Below are 17,148 nucleotides of genomic sequence, written 5' to 3'. Positions count from 1 at the left end.
CTGATGCAAAACGACGCAAGTGTGAAAGCAGCCTTACACATATCAAAACTTTCAAAATCTGCATTAGGCGGTTTCAGATTTAGATTCTCTTTAGACCTAGCAGGGGTGAGAGAAACCCTGCAGCACCACTGGAGATACAGAATCCATTAGCACAGCAGAATTGTACCTGGTCCATGCAGGTTTATTCATATATGACCAGTCTTTAACGGGATATATCAGGGATTTTTCTTCATCTTCAAGATCACAATTCTCTTAACCCCTCATCCCCAGGTGACTTTCCATTTTTCGTCTTAATTTTTTCCTCCCCTTCTTCCAAGAGCCATACATTTTTCAACTTCCCATCAATATAGCCATATGAGGGCTTGTTTTTGCAGGAATAGTTGTACTTTTCAATGACACCATTCTTTCTGCCCCATATTGTACTGGAAAACGGGAAACAAATGCGGCTAAATTACAAAAAAAAGTGTGAATTCACACTTGTTTTTATTTACCATGTTCACTACATGTTAAAACTGACCTGGAAATATGATTCCCCAGGTCAGTTTGTAGATAACAAACATGTATAGTTTTACTTTTATCTAAGTGGTAAAAAATTTATTAGACATTTATAAAAAAAAATAAAAAATGAAAAAAATTCTGTTTTTGCCACCATTTTCCAAGACCTGTAGCGTTTTCATTTTTGGAGATCTGGAGCTCAATGACAGCTTATTTTTTTTGCGTCTTGAGCTTATGTTCTTAATTTTACCATTTTTTTTTAGATGCAATGTTTTGATCTCCAGCTATTGCATTTTAATGCAATGTTGCAGCGATAAAAAAGATGTAATTCTGGCATTTTATTTTTTTTCTCACTAAGCACTTTACCGATCAGATTAATTGATTTTATATTTTGGTAGATCGGGCATTTCTGAACACGACCATACCAAATATGTGTTTTTTTTAATTATTATTTTATTTTCAATGGGACAAATGGGTTTTTTGGGGTTTTCATATTTTGAAAAACTTTTTTTATATTTTTTATTGATTTTATTAGTGCTCTTAAGGCTATGTTCGCACGTTGCGTTTTTTACCGCGTTTCTGCAGCGTTTTTAGCGGCAGCGTTTTTGGGCAAAAACGCATGCGTTTTTGATTTCCAGCAAAGTCTATGGGAAAAGCAGAAATCCTGTTTGCACTTTGCTTTTTTTTCTGCAGCGTTTAATTTGCATATTTGTGGTCAAAAACCATGCTGAAAAAGAAGCAGCATGTGAGTTGTTTTTGCCATTTCTGCAGCGTTTCCTTAACATTGGAGTCAATGAGAAATGGCAAAAAGCAACCAAAATCACAATTCCTGCGTTTTTCATACTTTTTACCTGCTTTTCAACTGCGTTTTTGGCTCCAAAAACGCATGCTTTTCTGGGCAAAAATTAATGGGTTCTAATGTTCCTTTACACACACACAATAACCGAAAATTTAAATGTAAAAAAATAATAAACTTTTAGCTATTTTTCTGTTAAAATGTGCATAACCACTATTATTACATTAAAATTGATAATTTCCCATATAATTTTATTAAAAGTTAATTTTATACTTTTTTTTCTCTTTTTTCATTCTTTTTGACTAATTCAACTTTATTTCTCAGTGTCTTGATCTCAAAAACGCATCTGCAGAAACGCAGGTGAAAACGCAGGTAAAAAGCGCTAAAAAACGCACTAAAAACGCGGTAAAAACGCATGCGTTTTTAGCGCTAAAAAATGGTCAAAAGCCATTTGGTCAAAAACCAAGGGAAGGAAAACGTGCAGAATAAACTGCAGATACTCCGACGCAACGTGCGCACATAGCCTTAGGGGACTTGAAGCCTGCACTATCCTATCCTTCAGCTTTCTGGATCAGTGCTTCAGCATCCCTCTGAACAGCAGAAATGCTGATCTCCTGTGAATACCGTCACTCTGCCGCCATTCACAGGAACTTCATGATGACAGAGAGAGGCGTCATCAGCTGACACCCGTTTGTCATGACAACCCATCAGCGTCCCATAATGTGATCATGGGGGTCACCAATGGTGGTGGGAAATAGCGCAACCCACACATTAGACCGTGCTGTCAGAGTTTGACAGAGTGTTTTAACTAGTTAACAGGTCCATGTTAGCTGCACATGTCTGCTGATTAGATCAACCAACATGTGTGGGGAATAATGCAGACTCGTCGCACAAGACCACATTAAAGTGACAGACACGACTACTGACATATAAGTACGTCATTGTTCATGAAGGGGTTAATTTCTATTTATTTTATTTTTTTTTTTTAAATATTAATTAGCATGAGTATAGATATATTAAAAATCTGGTTTATTTGTCTTGTATCTCTAATTCCAGTCTTTGATCATTTACTTTTAAAGGTTCACTGAAACTATTGAGTGTTCAGATACAGACATAATATTTTTTTTACTTACAAATTTCTGAATTTTTTTTCACCAGTTAAATGAGGCAAAAACTGTGCATGTTTAGTATCTCTGTAACAGTACCGATCTGGACAATCATATTGCCAGGTCATTTTTACAGTTAAATGAACGCTGTAAGTAAAAAATGTAAAAAATAATTGTGAAATTACAGGGGTTTTTTTGCTATTTCGCCGCTGCTTTCCAGTACATCCATCATAAAATGGACGGTGTCATTCAAAATACAGCAATAAGGGGTGGATAAAATGAAGTGGAAGAATGGAGAATTGGGCTGGTTTAAGCTATTGTTAACGCCAAACTAATAAAAGAATAGCTGAAAAAAAAACATTTTTAACCCTGAGGAGGTCTTCTTCAGGTTGAAATTGAAAATGTAATCTTATTATCTTATTATTATTATCTTATAAGCATTATCAATAATGTCACATATCGTTTTCAGCGAGCGAAGCCCTGGTATTCTGCTAATTCGCTATATACTTCATTATGCCGGATCTGAACATATTATTTCTGACCCTCTTCTGGTCCCAGCGCCTCCACTTCATTCTGACACAGGCGAGGCTCTTTATGAAATGGAGGAGGATGGGGGGACGATTGCCTCAGGCCACTTGCTTCTTTTTACAAATTTGTTGTAATACTGAGGTGAACAACAACTAGTTTTTGAACACATTTTTATCAAACATTAAAATTTACTCTCCTTTCACATAACATAATACACAAAAAAGAAGAGGGAGAAAACAGTCTTATGACCCTTAGTAATCTTCTCACACTGATCAGAGATCTAATAGGTGAATCTAAATATCTAAACCACAAAATATGTCCTGACGTATGTAAAATATCAGTTATGAAATCTGCCTCAGTCAGACTGTTCTAGTTATCCATAGCAACCAATCAGAACTCAGCTTTCACTTTACCTCAGCAGCTTCATTATGAAAGCTGCACTCTTTTTGCTATAGGCAACCAGAACGATCATGCTTTGAGGCAATTTTCATAAATGAGACCACAGTTACATTTGCAGTGGCTATAGGCAACCAGAATGATCATACTTTGAGGCAATTCTCATAAATTAGGCCCCAGTTACTTCTGCAGTGGCTATAGAAAATCAGAACGATCTTACTGTGAGGCAATTCTCATAAATGAGGCCCCAGTTACTTCTGCAGTGGCTATAGGGAACCAGGATGATCTTATTGTGAGGCAATACTCATAAATGAGGGCCCAGTTACTTCTGCAGTGGCTATAGGCCACCAGAACGATCTTACTTTGAGGAAATTCTCATAAATGAGGCCCCAGTTACTTCTGCAGTGGCTATAGGGAACCAGAACGATCTTACTGTGAGGCAATTCTCATAAATGAGGCCCCAGTTACTTCTGCAGTGGCTATAGAAAACCAGAACGATCTTACTGTGAGGCAATTCTCATAAATGAGGCCCCAGTTACTTCTGCAGTGGCTATAGAAAATCAGAACAATCTTACTGTGAGGCAATTCTCATAAATGAGGCCCCAGTTACTTCTGCAGTGGCTATAGGGAACCAGGATGATCTTATTGTGAGGCAATACTCATAAATGAGGGCCCAGTTACTTCTGCAGTGGCTATAGGCCACCAGAACGATCTTACTTTGAGGAAATTCTCATAAATGAGGCCCCAGTTACTTCTGCAGTGGCTATAGGGAACCAGAATGATCTTATTGTGAGACAATACTCATAAATGAGGCCCCAGTTACTTCTGCAGTGGCTATAGGCAACCAGAATGATCTTACGTTGAGGAAATTCTCATAAATGAGGCCCCAGTTACTTCTGCAGTGGCTATAGGGAACCAGAACGATCTTATTGTGAGGCAATACTCATAAATGAGGGCCCAGTTACTTCTGCAGTGGCTATAGGGAACCAGAATGATCTTATTGTGAGGAAATTCTCATAAATGAGGGCCCAGTTACTTCTGCAGTGGCTATAGGGAACCAGAACGATCTTACTGTGAGGCAATACTCATAAATGAGGCCCCAGTTACTTCTGTAGTGGCTATAGGGAACCAGAATGATCTTATTGTGAGACAATACTCATAAATGAGGCCCCAGTTACTTCTGCAGTGGCTATAGGCCACCAGAATGATCTTACGTTGAGGAAATTCTCATAAATGAGGTCCCAGTTACTTCTGCAGTGGTTATAGGGAACCAGAATGATCTTACTGTGAGGCAATTCTCATAAATGAGGCCCCATTTACTTCTGCAGTGGTTATAGGAGACTAGAATGATCTTGCTTTGAAGCAATTCTTATAAATAAGGCTCCAGTTACTTCTGTAGTGGCTATAGAAAACCAGAATGATCTTACTGTGAGGCAATCTCATAAATGAGGCCCCATTTACTTCGGCAGTGGCTTTAGGCAACTAGAATGATCTTACTGTGAGGCAATTCTGATAAATGAGGTCCCAGTTACTTTTGCACTGATTGTTGATAGTTATTGCTATAATTGCAGACTTTAGAGCGAATTATCAGGTTGCTCCAGCTTAGCGACTATATGGTTTCTGCCCCTTTAAGAGCAACTCTTTTGGCACCATGGCTTTAATTGTTTAAGACCCTTTTGGGCAAAAACTATGGTTTTGCATTGAAAACCATTTACTCCTTTATTTGTATAGAGCCTAATTTTGGGGACTAAATCTCATGAAAGTGGGGAGGTTTTGAGTTTTAATGTTTGCAGTTAATGATGAGTGGGCATGCTCACTACTGCTCAATACCCGATCTGGGTGCTCGGGTACGCTCGGTACTTGGCCAAGTATCATGGGTGCTCAGATGTTTTGTTTATAAACGATCAGACACAAAGAGCCAGCTCCCTTCAGTGAATGATGAGAGCCAGAACCCCAATAAGAGCCACTTGCAGTCTCTGAATGGCTCTCACGGGGGCACGGGGGGGGGGGGGGGGGGGGGGGTAAAAACGTGTCTGGGTGCTGTATGTAAAAAAAATAGCCCAGAAATGCTTTGTTTATGTCTGGCTGTAAGTGGGGGGAGCTGACCTGCCGAATTATTGACTTCCATTCTACTCGTTACTCGAGTTGAGCCCATCAGACCGTCTGAGCTGCTCGACTCAGGTAGAGAGCACTTGTGCACTTTTAGTGCACTGTTCACTCAATATTTTCAGTATATTTAGTCTGGGGTTAAAGATGGGCCATGCAAAATTCACTCAAATCGGATGAAAACTGTTTTGTGTTGAACGGGCTACCACAGGCTACAGCACACAGATTCTGCTTTCTATATATATATAGATTACATTTGTTTTAAGATTCAGAAACAATAAAGTACATTTAGCTTCAAGGAAACATTTTCAAGTTCTGAAATGTTCTACACCTGACTTGGATTGAGGTCAAAGCAAGCTAATTAATGGTTGAGATCATACAAAATATATTACTATTAGTGATGGGCGAACCCGGACTGTAATAGTCCAGATCCGCAAGAATTATCTAGTACACGTGCACTGATCCTTGGGCCCCGAGGTTTCAGGGAACTCCAGGTGACTATCCAGATCTGGCCACCCAGGGAATTAAAGCTAAAAAATAAAGGAAAAAGAAAGAAAATAAAAATAAAGCAGGTGCATTATACTTATCAGTCTCCTCACGGCTGTAACACTACTTCCGGGGCAGCTCATTATCCTCATGCATATGCACTGCATCCCTCGCTCACCGGCAGTCTCAGCATCTGTGACTCGTTGCAGTCAGACCGCGCCCCCACCCTGTGTGACAGCGTGTCTGACTGGAATCACAGATGCTGTGTGTGTCCCTATACTGGTGATAATATAAATAAATAAAAAATTGGTGTAGGGTCTCCCCATACTATGATATCCAGCACAGATAAAGCATACAGCTGCAGTCTCCATCCCCCAGCCGTGTGCTGCTCTTGGCTGCATATCAAAGTAAGAGGGACTCCTATGCAGCTTTTTTTAAAACTTATTACAATTTTTAAAAGTGGCGAGTGGTCCCCCACCACAATTTTGATAACCAGCCATGATTGGCAGTTGGGGGCTTTTATTCTTAGGCTGGGGAGGCCCATGCTTATTGAGCCCCCCTCCCGCCTTAATTTAGCAGCCTGCAGCCACCCTGAATTCTCACATCCATTAGAAGTGACAATTCTGGCACTTTACCCGGCTCATCGTGATTGCCCTGGTGCAGTGGCAATCAGGGTAATAAGGGAGTAATGACAACATACAGCTGCCACTAAACCCTATATTAATAATGGGAGGCTTCTATGAGCCCCCCATTACTAATCTCTAAGTGAAAAGAAATAAACACAAACACCGAAAAAATACTTTATTTGAAATGAAATACAAATAAACACCCTCTTTCACCCCTTTATTATCCTCAAACATCCAGTTCCGACATAATCCACAAAAGGTCCCACAATGATTCCGGCTCTGCTACATACTGAAGGCACAGCGTGCTGGGACAGAACATGTCCGCAGACTGTGGCTTCAGTCAGAGTCTGACTGAGCCGCAGCGATGAGCGGTGACGTCACTCAGTTTATTTGTGGTCACAGCTGGAGGTTCCTACCGTACCCCAAAGCAAGTGGCTCTCACTTGGGTGCCTACTCGCATCATGCAGTGAAGCAAGCCTGTGGTTTGTGTTCATTGCCTCACAGACGAAACATCCAAGCACCCGTGAAACCCAGCTGCGCACTGCGAGTACCCGAGCACCCCGATGCTTAATCGAGTGCCAAGCACACTCGCCCATTATTAGTTCCTATTAAATTAACCCCTTCCTGACATGGCAATTTTCGCTTTTTTATGTTTTCATGTTTTCCTCCACTTTATCCAAGAGCCATAACTTACATTTTTTAATTTCACTTAGCCATATAAAGACTTGTTTTTTAATTGTGATGTACATTTGAATAACACTATCCATTTTACAATGCAGAGTACAAGAAAATGGGGGGGAAGAAATGTTCAGTAAAAATGACCTGGCAATGTGATTTTCCAATTCAGTATGATTACAGCAATACATAGTGGTGGAAAAAAATGAACAAATTTGTTGAAAAAATCCCTTGTATCGCCATTTTCCGAGAGCCATATTTTCATTTTTTCACTCAATGGAGCTGTATGAGGGTTTGTTTGTTGCGTGGAAAGTTGATGTATTTATTGACACTATTTTGGCACTAATACACTTTGATCACTTTTACATTTTTTTGTGGTGGCCCAAAAAATTGCATTTCTGGAATTTAGATTTTTCTATACAGTGTTTACCGATCAGGTTAACCCCTTGACAACGAAGCCACTTAGTACATTAGCGACCAAGTCTCATTTTTTTTAAATCAGACTAGTGTTATTTTATGAAGTACAATAATAATCCTGGAAAGCTTCAACAGGTCCCAGTGGTTATTCAAACTTTGAATTTTTATGGCCTAAACCAGATAGCTATACCACACAAAATAGATAATAAATAACATTTCCCACATGTCTACTTTACATCAGCACCATTTTTGAAACAGAATTTTTTTGCTAGGAAGGTAGAAGGGTTCAAAGTTTATCAGCAATTTCTCATTTTTCCAACAAAATTTATAAAACCACATTTTTAGGGACCACATCACATTTGAAGTGACTTTGAGGGGCCTTTGTGACAGACAATACCCCAACGTGACACCATTCTATAAACTGCAACCCTCAAACTGCTCAAAACTACATTCAGGAAGTTTATGAATCCTGTATGTGCTTCACAGGAGCAAAAACAATATGAAATTAAAAAATGAAAATTTAACTTTTGACCACAAAAATGTTATTTTAGCCTCAAATTTTACATTTTCACAATAGTAACAGGAAAAATTGCACCATACAATTTGATCTGCATTTTTTCTAAAAAAAACCTACTGTTTGGATGCACATCAGGGCCCAGAAGGGAAGGAGCACCATTCAACTTTTGAAATGCAAAATTGGCTGGAATCGTTAGCGACACCATGTCATGTTTGCAGAGTGCCTGATGTGCCTAATCAGTGGAGCTCCACCACAAGTGACCCCATTTTGGACACTAGACCCATCAAGGAATGTATCCAGATGTGTGGTGAGCACTTTGAACACCCAGGCGATTATACCATGTTATAATGTTGAGATGTGAAAAAAAAAAAATCACTTTTTTTACAACAAAAATGTTGTCTTAGTTCCAAATTTAGCATTTTCAAAAGGGTAACAGGGGAAACTGCACCATACAATGTGTTGTGCAATTTCTTCTGAGTATGTGTCGCCGGCGGAGAGGACGCGCTCGCCACGCTCGGGGACGGGGCTTCTACTGCTGCTGCTCGGTGGCTCGAGTGATCCTCACCCATGAGTGAAAAGGGATGATTGGTTTGGGGAGATATTTCGTGATGCCACCCACGGGACGTGGTGATGATGGCACCACCGCTGCTGGTGACGGGAATCCTGGGAGAGATGGTAGAGAGCAGCTAGGATGTTGTCCCCTCCGTGGGTAGGGGTCGGTGCTCCCGGGGCCCGATGATGTAACGGGGAGGCTGGATGGCTGGGGCACAGGGTTGAAGGGACAGCGCGGCACAGTGCCAGGCAGCACTGGTGTACTCACTCAGATAGAAAGTCACAAAGTCTCTGGTAAACCAAATGGCCGGATGGACGGGTCCCGCAGCCGGCTGCAGTGTTGTTGTGCTCTCCCCAGACGGCTGATGGTGGCTGTTTTTCCCTGCACCTGTGTAAACTGTGTTGACTCTGATGGTTTCCCAACGGTAGTCCGCTCCCCAGCGTATAGGTACCGTAGGAGCCCTTTTGCCCGCAGGCGCTGGCCCTTGGATCTCTAGCCTGTGGCGGTGGCTGTATATCCTCACGGTGTGGACTGTTGCCTTCTGTCGGGACTTGGTTGTTAGGAAACCCCTGGGGTTCCGGTCACACTCGGATTTGACCGTTGTCGGCGGCTCCAAGCCTAGTCGGGGTCCGATGGCCCTGCCTGTGTGCTTAACTTCACTCCGCTACCCCGGTTCGGTACCGGTGGGCCACCGCCCAACCCCAGTCCTACGGTTCTGCAGAGTTCCGCTAACTCCTGCAGATGGCCACCACCGTCTGCCAACCTTGCTGTCAGTGCCTGGGCTCCTACCCAGACACTTGCAGTTTGTGTCCTCTCACTTTCACCTTCTAAACTGATCTACTGCTTTTCCCGCCTCCAGGCCTGTGAACTCCTTGGTGGGTGGGGCCAACCACCTGGCTCCGCCCCACCTGGTGTGGACATCAGACCCTGGAGGGAGGCATCAAGGGTTTTTTTGTCTGACTGTTGTAACTGCCTAGGGTGGGGGTGTGTATGTTATGTCTGTGACTACCTGGCTAGTCCAGGGCGTCACATATGCCAATATGTGATGGAAAACTACTGTTTGGGTGCACAGCAGAGAAACGAAGGAGCACCATTTGATTTTTGGAATGCAAAATTGTCTGGAATTGTCAGGGTAAGTGCACACGATCAGTGTTCACAGCATTTTGGATACAGCATGCTTCAGCTGCATCCGAAATGCTGCACTGTAAAGTACAAGCATAGTGGATGGGTTTTCTAGAACGCTCATGCCCACTGTGCTTGTTGTTTTTCCCGCAGTAAACACTGACCTGCGGTGCAACTTTCTAAGCTGCAGCATGTAAATTGTTTGCTGTGAAAGCACAAGTGTCCTCCATAGGGAGAACACAAGCGAGAGACCGCAGCGCACCGAACCCTGATTGTGGGTACAAGCAGCTGCGGTCTACTGCGTTCTCCTGTGAAGGAGTTTTGTGGCCCCACAGGTCAGGACCCGCTGAGTCGAGGATACAGCGAGTCCTGATTGTGTGCATGTATCCTTAGCGGATGCCATGTTGCATTTGGAGAGCCCCTGATGTGCCTAAAGAGTGTAAATCCCCCACAAGTGACCCCATTTTGGAAACTAGACTCCTCATGAAATTAATATAGATGTGTGGTGAGCACCTTGAACCCCCAAGTGCTTCATAGAATTTTATGTTAAGCCATGAAAATAAAAAATCACTTTTTTCCAATAAAAATTTTATTTTTGTTCCAAAGTTTCCATTTTCACAATATTAACAGGAGAAATTACACCATACAATTTGTTCTGCAATTTCTCTACAGTACGTCGATATCCCATATGTGGTGGAAAACTATTGTTTGGATGCACAGCAGGGCTCAGAAAGGAAAGAGCAACATTTGATTTTTGGAGTGCAATATTGCCTGGGATAGATTATGAATGCCATATTGTAACACCTGCTTGGATCCACAGACTCAGACAGGCTGTAATGGACAAGCTAGAGGGAAGCCACTCACCAAGCAGGATCCCTAGAACCCTGAACCCCTTTAACCCCTATACAGGGATTTGGAATTACATAGGGCCCAAGGTGATCACTACCTGTGGAAGGCTGCAGTTCGATGATAGTAGTAGTCAGGCAGGGTCAAACCGGGAAATGCAAAACAGGGACAGAATCACGCAGGCAAGGACGTAATCAGAAAACAAAGCAGAGGTGAAATCTGGATCGGGCAGCAAGGTGCATAAACAGCATGCAGGAGGGTAGTCAGGAAACAAGCAGAAGTCAGAACACCAGAATTACTAAACAGAACAGGGCAGGACAGGAACCAGAAATACAGAACTATCTCTGGCAGTGGTCAGCAGACAGGATGGCAAATACAAAGGGTGTGGTGTCTTCCCATTGGTTGTAGCTGAATGATGGTAACTTCTGCTGGAAGACACACGCCACCTATAGCCAGCCAGTGCTACTGCAGATCCCAAGGAAACCCAGCCCAGTGGATGAGCGGAGCCTGTGCCCACCAGCGCCGCTGGCATCGACTCCTCTCCCATCACCAGCCCTATCCATGACAAGAACACGGTATTGCCTGGTGATCGAAGCAGAAGTCGCTGGAGCGGACTCCTGTGGGGACGTAACACATGCCTCGTTTGCAGAGCCGCCAAGGTTTCAAAACAGCAGAAACCCCCCAAATGTGACACATTTTTGGAAACCACACCCCTTAAGATTTTTTCTAGGGGGGTGGTGAGCATCTTGAACCCATTGGTGTTTCACTGAATTTTATGATATTGGGCAGTATAAATGATATATTACATTTTGTTTTCAACAAAACTGATGCTGAAGGGAAAAAAAATATTTTTCAAGGGTAACAGGAGAAAAAGTACCATAAAATATGTTACACGATTTCTCCTGACTACAGCAGTATCCCATATGTGATCAGAAACTACTTCTCAGGCACAGTGCACAGCATAGAAGGAAAGGCGCACCATATCGGAGTGCAGATTTGGCTGGATTGCTTTGCGAGTACCATATCATATTAGCAGAGCCCCAGAGGTGCCAGAACAGCAGAAATCGCACGTAACCCCATCTTAGAAACTGGACCCCTCAATTAATTTATTTATGGGTGCCGTTTTCAATTTGACATCACAGGTGTGTCACAAAATGTTATACCATTGAGCGGTGAAGAAAAAATAATTACATTTTTACCACTAAAATGTAATTTTAGCCCCATATTTTACATTTTCACAAAGTTAAATAGATGAAAGAGTCTGTATAATTATTATTACACAAATTCTTGTGAAAGTGAGTATACCACATATGTGGCTGTGCAGTACCATTTGGCCACATGGCGAGACTTGGGAGGGAAGGAGCACTATTTGACTTTTGGAGCACAGAGTTTCCTAGTATGGTTTTTGGACGCCATATACAAAGACCCTAAGTGCCAAAACAGCAGAAACCACCTTCAAGTGACCCCAAATTGGAAATTACACCCTTCTGGGAATTCATCTACCGGTGTAGAGAAGATTTTGAAACATGGAACACATGGGTGTTTTCCAGAAAAAAGCAGCAATGGATGTTGCTGTTGTGAAAATGGAAATCTTGTAGTGCCCAGAATATTGTGTCCAGCTTGAGCTTCAAGAGACCTGCACCTTGTAAATGTAATGGGCTTTCCTTACTATAGAAAAGCCAAACATGTGGATGCTACCTGTGGTTTAGGCACATTGTGGGGCTCAGAAGGGAGGGAGCATTTGGATTTAGTTTACAGAGATATACCTTGCCGTGGTGACCGGGCTTACATGCATTGGCCAATTCATAAACCAAATATCTCTTTTTTCATATATTCCTATAGCAGTAATGAAATACCAGAATTCCTTTATGCATTGTTGGCTTTTTAGTGTGCAACTGTATGCATCTTCATGTACTGCAATAGACATGTATTGCAATTCTTGAGACCTATCATTACACAGACAGAATGCCTACAATTGTAATCTGGCCTAACAGACCATCATACCACAATACCAGGAGGTAATTGTTTGACCTCTGGGTGCCATGACAACCATTGGCTCCCCATGATTTAGTCACGGGAGTGGCCAATGGAGGTCAGAATAGGAGCCCTCTCCCACAAGCTTCTAAATGCCATGATCACTATCCATTGCAGCATCTAGAGGGCCACACGCCATCCCTGGCTGTTACTACGGGAGCTCGGCTGTTGGCTTTGCCGAGCTCCTGCAGTAATGGTGTGAAAAGTACTGATATTTGGGTGGCATGGTGGCTCAGTGATTCTTGGGTTCAAATCCCCCCAAGGACAACATCTGCAAGGAATTTGCATGTTCTCCATGTGATTGTATGGGTTTGCTCTGGGTACTTTGGTGTCCTCTCACTCAGCTCGCCGCCGATGTGGAAATGAAGAGACCACTTTAACTGTGAGAGCATTTGCACATGACAGTTTTTTGGAAAAGCCTGTCTTAACTTCTTTTTACTTAGGCTACTTTCACACATCCGGTTTTTGCACTGCGGCACAATACGGCACTCTGCAGAAAAACCGCAACCGTTTTTTTTGCCGCCGGTTGCGTTTTTTTTTGCATAGACTTACATTAGTGCCGTATTGTGCCGCATGGGCCTGCGTTCGGTCCGGTTTTTGCCGCATGCGGCAGATTTAGCCGATGCCACGGCCGGATGGAACGTTGCCTGCAACGTTTTTTGCTCCGGCAAAAAAAAACCGCATCGCGCCGCATCTGGCCGCTGCGGCGCATTTTCAATGCATGCCTCTGGATGCCGGATGCGGCGCGATGCGGAAAAAAACGCATCCGGCCGCCGCATGCGGTTTCTTCTACTGCGCATGCTCAGTAGCGTGCCGCAACCGGAAAAAAATGGACAGGCCGCATGTAAAAACTTATGCAAAGGATGCAGTGTTTTCGCCACATCCGTTGCATAGGTTTCACAGCCGGATTGAGCCGCAGTGCTCAAACCGGATGTGTGAAAGTAGCCTTAGAGGCAGACCACAAGTGGAGCCTTAAAGCTTGGATAAAATTGTATATACGTGGATATGATACATATGTAACAAATAGTCTATTTGTGTTAGCACCAACTCTCTAGGGGTTAATGAAGATGATAATATCCAGATGTATTATGTTTTCATGTCGGGCATTTCAATGTGCTCATCTTACACTGTTTTCACATTGTAGTCAGGCTTTAGAAACTTTGCATATGTAGCAGTGCGCTTTTTCCTGCTTAACTTGCAAGTTAAAATAGACAACAAAATTCATGTTGTGACATGTTACTGGGTCAATTATACATTGGATCTTCTATTTCTCAAGATTTTAGTGTAATATTGTCAAGAGAAGTGTGAACATTTATCATCTTGAAAAAAAAATTCCACTAAAGACATTCTTAGCCATAAGTTTTGCAGGTATGTACCGTTCTAATCAAAAACATTCAGAACCTGAGGTTTGAAAGCTTTGGCTGTAATTATTCAGTGCCTACTTATAGAATTGACAGTAGGTGTAAATTCTGAACACATACCTCCCAACCGTCCCGGATACAGCGGGACTTTCACGCTTCACATTGTTTGTCCCGTTGCCACGGGCGGGACGGCCGTCTCCCGGGATCCGCCCACCCACTCTCTCCCCGCCTCACTGCTTTTCCCTCCTACCATCCTAGTAGACGTGGCATAACAGAGAGGAGCGCTGTGCTGCTGCTGGTATGTAAACTGAATCTCCCCAGCGCTGATTTCACTCCCTACCCCCCCCCACCCCCGGCCGGAGCCTCTCTGTGCGGTCGGCCGGCCGCCTGTCTGTGCGTGCGGCCGGCCGCCTGTCTGTGCGTGCGGCCGGCCGCTTCTCTGTGCGTGCGGCTGGCCGCCTGTCTGTGCGTGCGGCCGGCCGCTTCTCTGTGCGTGCGGCTGGCCGCCTGTCTGTGCGTGCGGCCGGCCGCCTGTCTGTGCGTGCGGCCGGCCGCCTGTCTGTGCGGGCGGCCGGCCGCCACATTATGCGGGCGGCCGGCCACTCCTCTGTGCGTGCGGCCGGCCGCCTCTCTGTTCGGGCGGACAACCGCCTCTCTGTGCGGTCGGCCCGCGCCCCCCGCCGCCTGTCTGTGAAGGCGACCGGCCGCCTCACTGTGCGGGCGACCGGCCGCCTCACTGTGGCTGCCTGCGTGTCCATGCTGGAGGCCCGCCGGCTGCCTGCGTGTCCATGCTGGAGGCCCGCCGGCTGCCTGCGTGTCCATGCTGGAGGCCCGCCGGCTGCCTGCGTGTCCATGCTGGAGGCCCGCCGGCTGCCTGCGTGTCCATGCTGGAGGCCCGCCGGCTGCCTGCGTGTCCATGCTGGAGGCCCGCCGGCTGCCTGCGTGTCCATGCTGGAGGCCCGCCGGCTGCCTGCGTGTCCATGCTGGAGGCCCGCCGGCTGCCTGCGTGTCCATGCTGGAGGCCCGCCGGCTGCCTGCGTGTCCATGCTGAATGGGTGTGGATGGGGAGTGGATATGGGCGTGACTGTGAAATGGGTGTGGTTAGGGGGCGTGGCCTAAAAATTTGCCGCGGCGCGCTCCTGTCCCGGGCTGGGGGCACCGGCCGTCGCCTCGCCTCTCCTGTCCCGGGCTGAAGAGGCCCTGGATTATTGGACATTTCATTACAATGTTTCCTCCAGACGTGGAGGAGCCGTATATGTGTAGACACAACAGCGCCCTCATGTTACACATGGGGGGCCGATGCTACAATGGACACTGGATGTGTATGGCACACGTGGGACCCGTGTAATTTCTACATTTGGTTTTTGGCAGATGTTCGGGTCCATCTGATGTCTTGGGGCAGAATCTTCTGGAGCTGCAGAGACAGATCGGTCAGATCCTGCGGAAATCAGAAGAGGAGAAGAAGGAGGCAGAGGAGCGGCACCAGAGGCTGCAAAAGGAGGTCTCTGCCCTCCAGGAGCGTGCCCGCCAGGCCCCCGAGGACTATAAGAAGGCGTGTACCAAGGCGGCAGACGCCAGGGTGAGCACAGAGACGGAGTCCGCACGCAGCTTCTCACCACTGCTCTGCTGCCAGCCACAAACTGCTGTGCAATAATGTCTAACACGTTACAATGTGTCAGTGCATTAGGTCACAGGGGAGACTGGATGCAAATGTAACAAAACCTCAGCTGTGCGTAATACCAGTATCCAGCAGTATGTCATGTAGAGATGTGGAAACTGGTGAGACGCATTGTGCACAGGAATGGAGGAAGACTTAGATCTCTTCTCCATAGATCCAGATGGAGCAGCGACAGCACGAGGCAGCGGAGCGACAGCACGAGGCAGCGGAAGGCAGCGGAGCGACAGTACGAGGCAGCGGAGCGACAACTGGAAAACCAGGTCCAACGGCTGAACCAGAAGCTCCGCACCATGGAGGAGATACAAGGCCTGGCTGACCAGCAGCTGCTGAAGGCTGAGGAAGAGCGGGAGAGGCTGCTGGCCAAGCTGCACCAGCTGGAGGCCGAGGTGCGGTATTCACTGCCAGCTGGTGAACCCCGAAATGCTGCCCATACCCTCCTGCACCCCGAAATCCTGCCAATACACCCCCCCCCGCACCCTGAAATCCTGCCCATACTCCCTCACCCCGAAATCTGGGACCTTACCCTGAAATCCTGCCCACACCCCCGACACTCTGAAATCCTGCCCATACCCCCGACACTCTGAAATCCTGCCCATACCCCCGACACTCTGAAATCCTGCCCATACCCCCGACACTCTGAAATCCTGCCCAAACCCCCCCCCCGCACTCTGAAATCCTGCCCATACTCCCCCCGCACTCTGAAATCCTGCCCATACTCCCCCCGCACTCTGAATACCCTTAATAATCTGCCCATACCCCCCCCGCGCCTCCTCAGTCTTGTATGTGTGCCGAGGAGCGCCCTCTTCGGCATGTGTACGGTGCAGTGGAGCACCCCCTTCAGCATGTGTGCGGTGCGGCGGAGCGCCCCCTTCGGCGTGTGCTGATACGTTGCTGTGTTTTGTAGCGGGATGTACAGGATTCCCGCGCTCGGCACAGACTCTCCGGACTGGACCAAGAGTTGAGGGAACTGAAGAGGGACGTCGCCTCATCCGACAAGATGGCTGCCGCGGAGCTGAGTGTAACCAAAGAGCAGCTGAGGTCCCTGCACCGCACCGCTGTCCAGATAAACAGGGAGAGGACGGAGGTAAGGCAGTGACAGGAGGAGATACTAAGGAACAAGTGCACTCGGGGGCAGTGACAGGAGGAGACACTGAGGAACAGGGCCACTCAGGGGGCAGTGACAGGAGGAGACACTGAGGAACAGGGCCACTCGGGGCAGTGACAGGAGGAGACACTGAGGAACAGGGCCACTCGGGGCAGTGACAGGAGGAGACACTGAGGAACAGGGCCACTCAGGGGCAGTGAATGCTGCATGGTGGGCTCAGGGCGGGGGGCAGTGAATGCTGCATGGTGGGCTCAGGGCGGGGGGCAGTGAATGCTGCATGGTGGGCTCAGGGCGGGGGCAG

The 17,148-nt window shown here is 46.0% G+C and overlaps 1 long non-coding RNA gene across 1 annotated transcript; it reads left to right on the top strand.

Moving 5' to 3' along the window:
* The first annotated feature begins 15,435 nt into the window (after positions 1-15,435).
* Positions 15,436-16,838, top strand: LOC142250703 (uncharacterized). The gene is made up of 3 exons (XR_012725259.1): positions 15,436-15,643; positions 15,897-16,128; positions 16,647-16,838. It is a non-coding gene; the product is annotated as an uncharacterized LOC142250703 (long non-coding RNA).
* The last annotated feature ends 310 nt before the right edge of the window (positions 16,839-17,148 follow it).

This window comes from Anomaloglossus baeobatrachus, chromosome 9 (assembly GCF_048569485.1).
Source record: "Anomaloglossus baeobatrachus isolate aAnoBae1 chromosome 9, aAnoBae1.hap1, whole genome shotgun sequence".
NCBI lineage: Eukaryota > Metazoa > Chordata > Amphibia > Anura > Aromobatidae > Anomaloglossus > Anomaloglossus baeobatrachus.
Note: the sequence above shows the minus strand (reverse complement) of the source record. Positions and strands in the feature narration are given on the sequence as shown.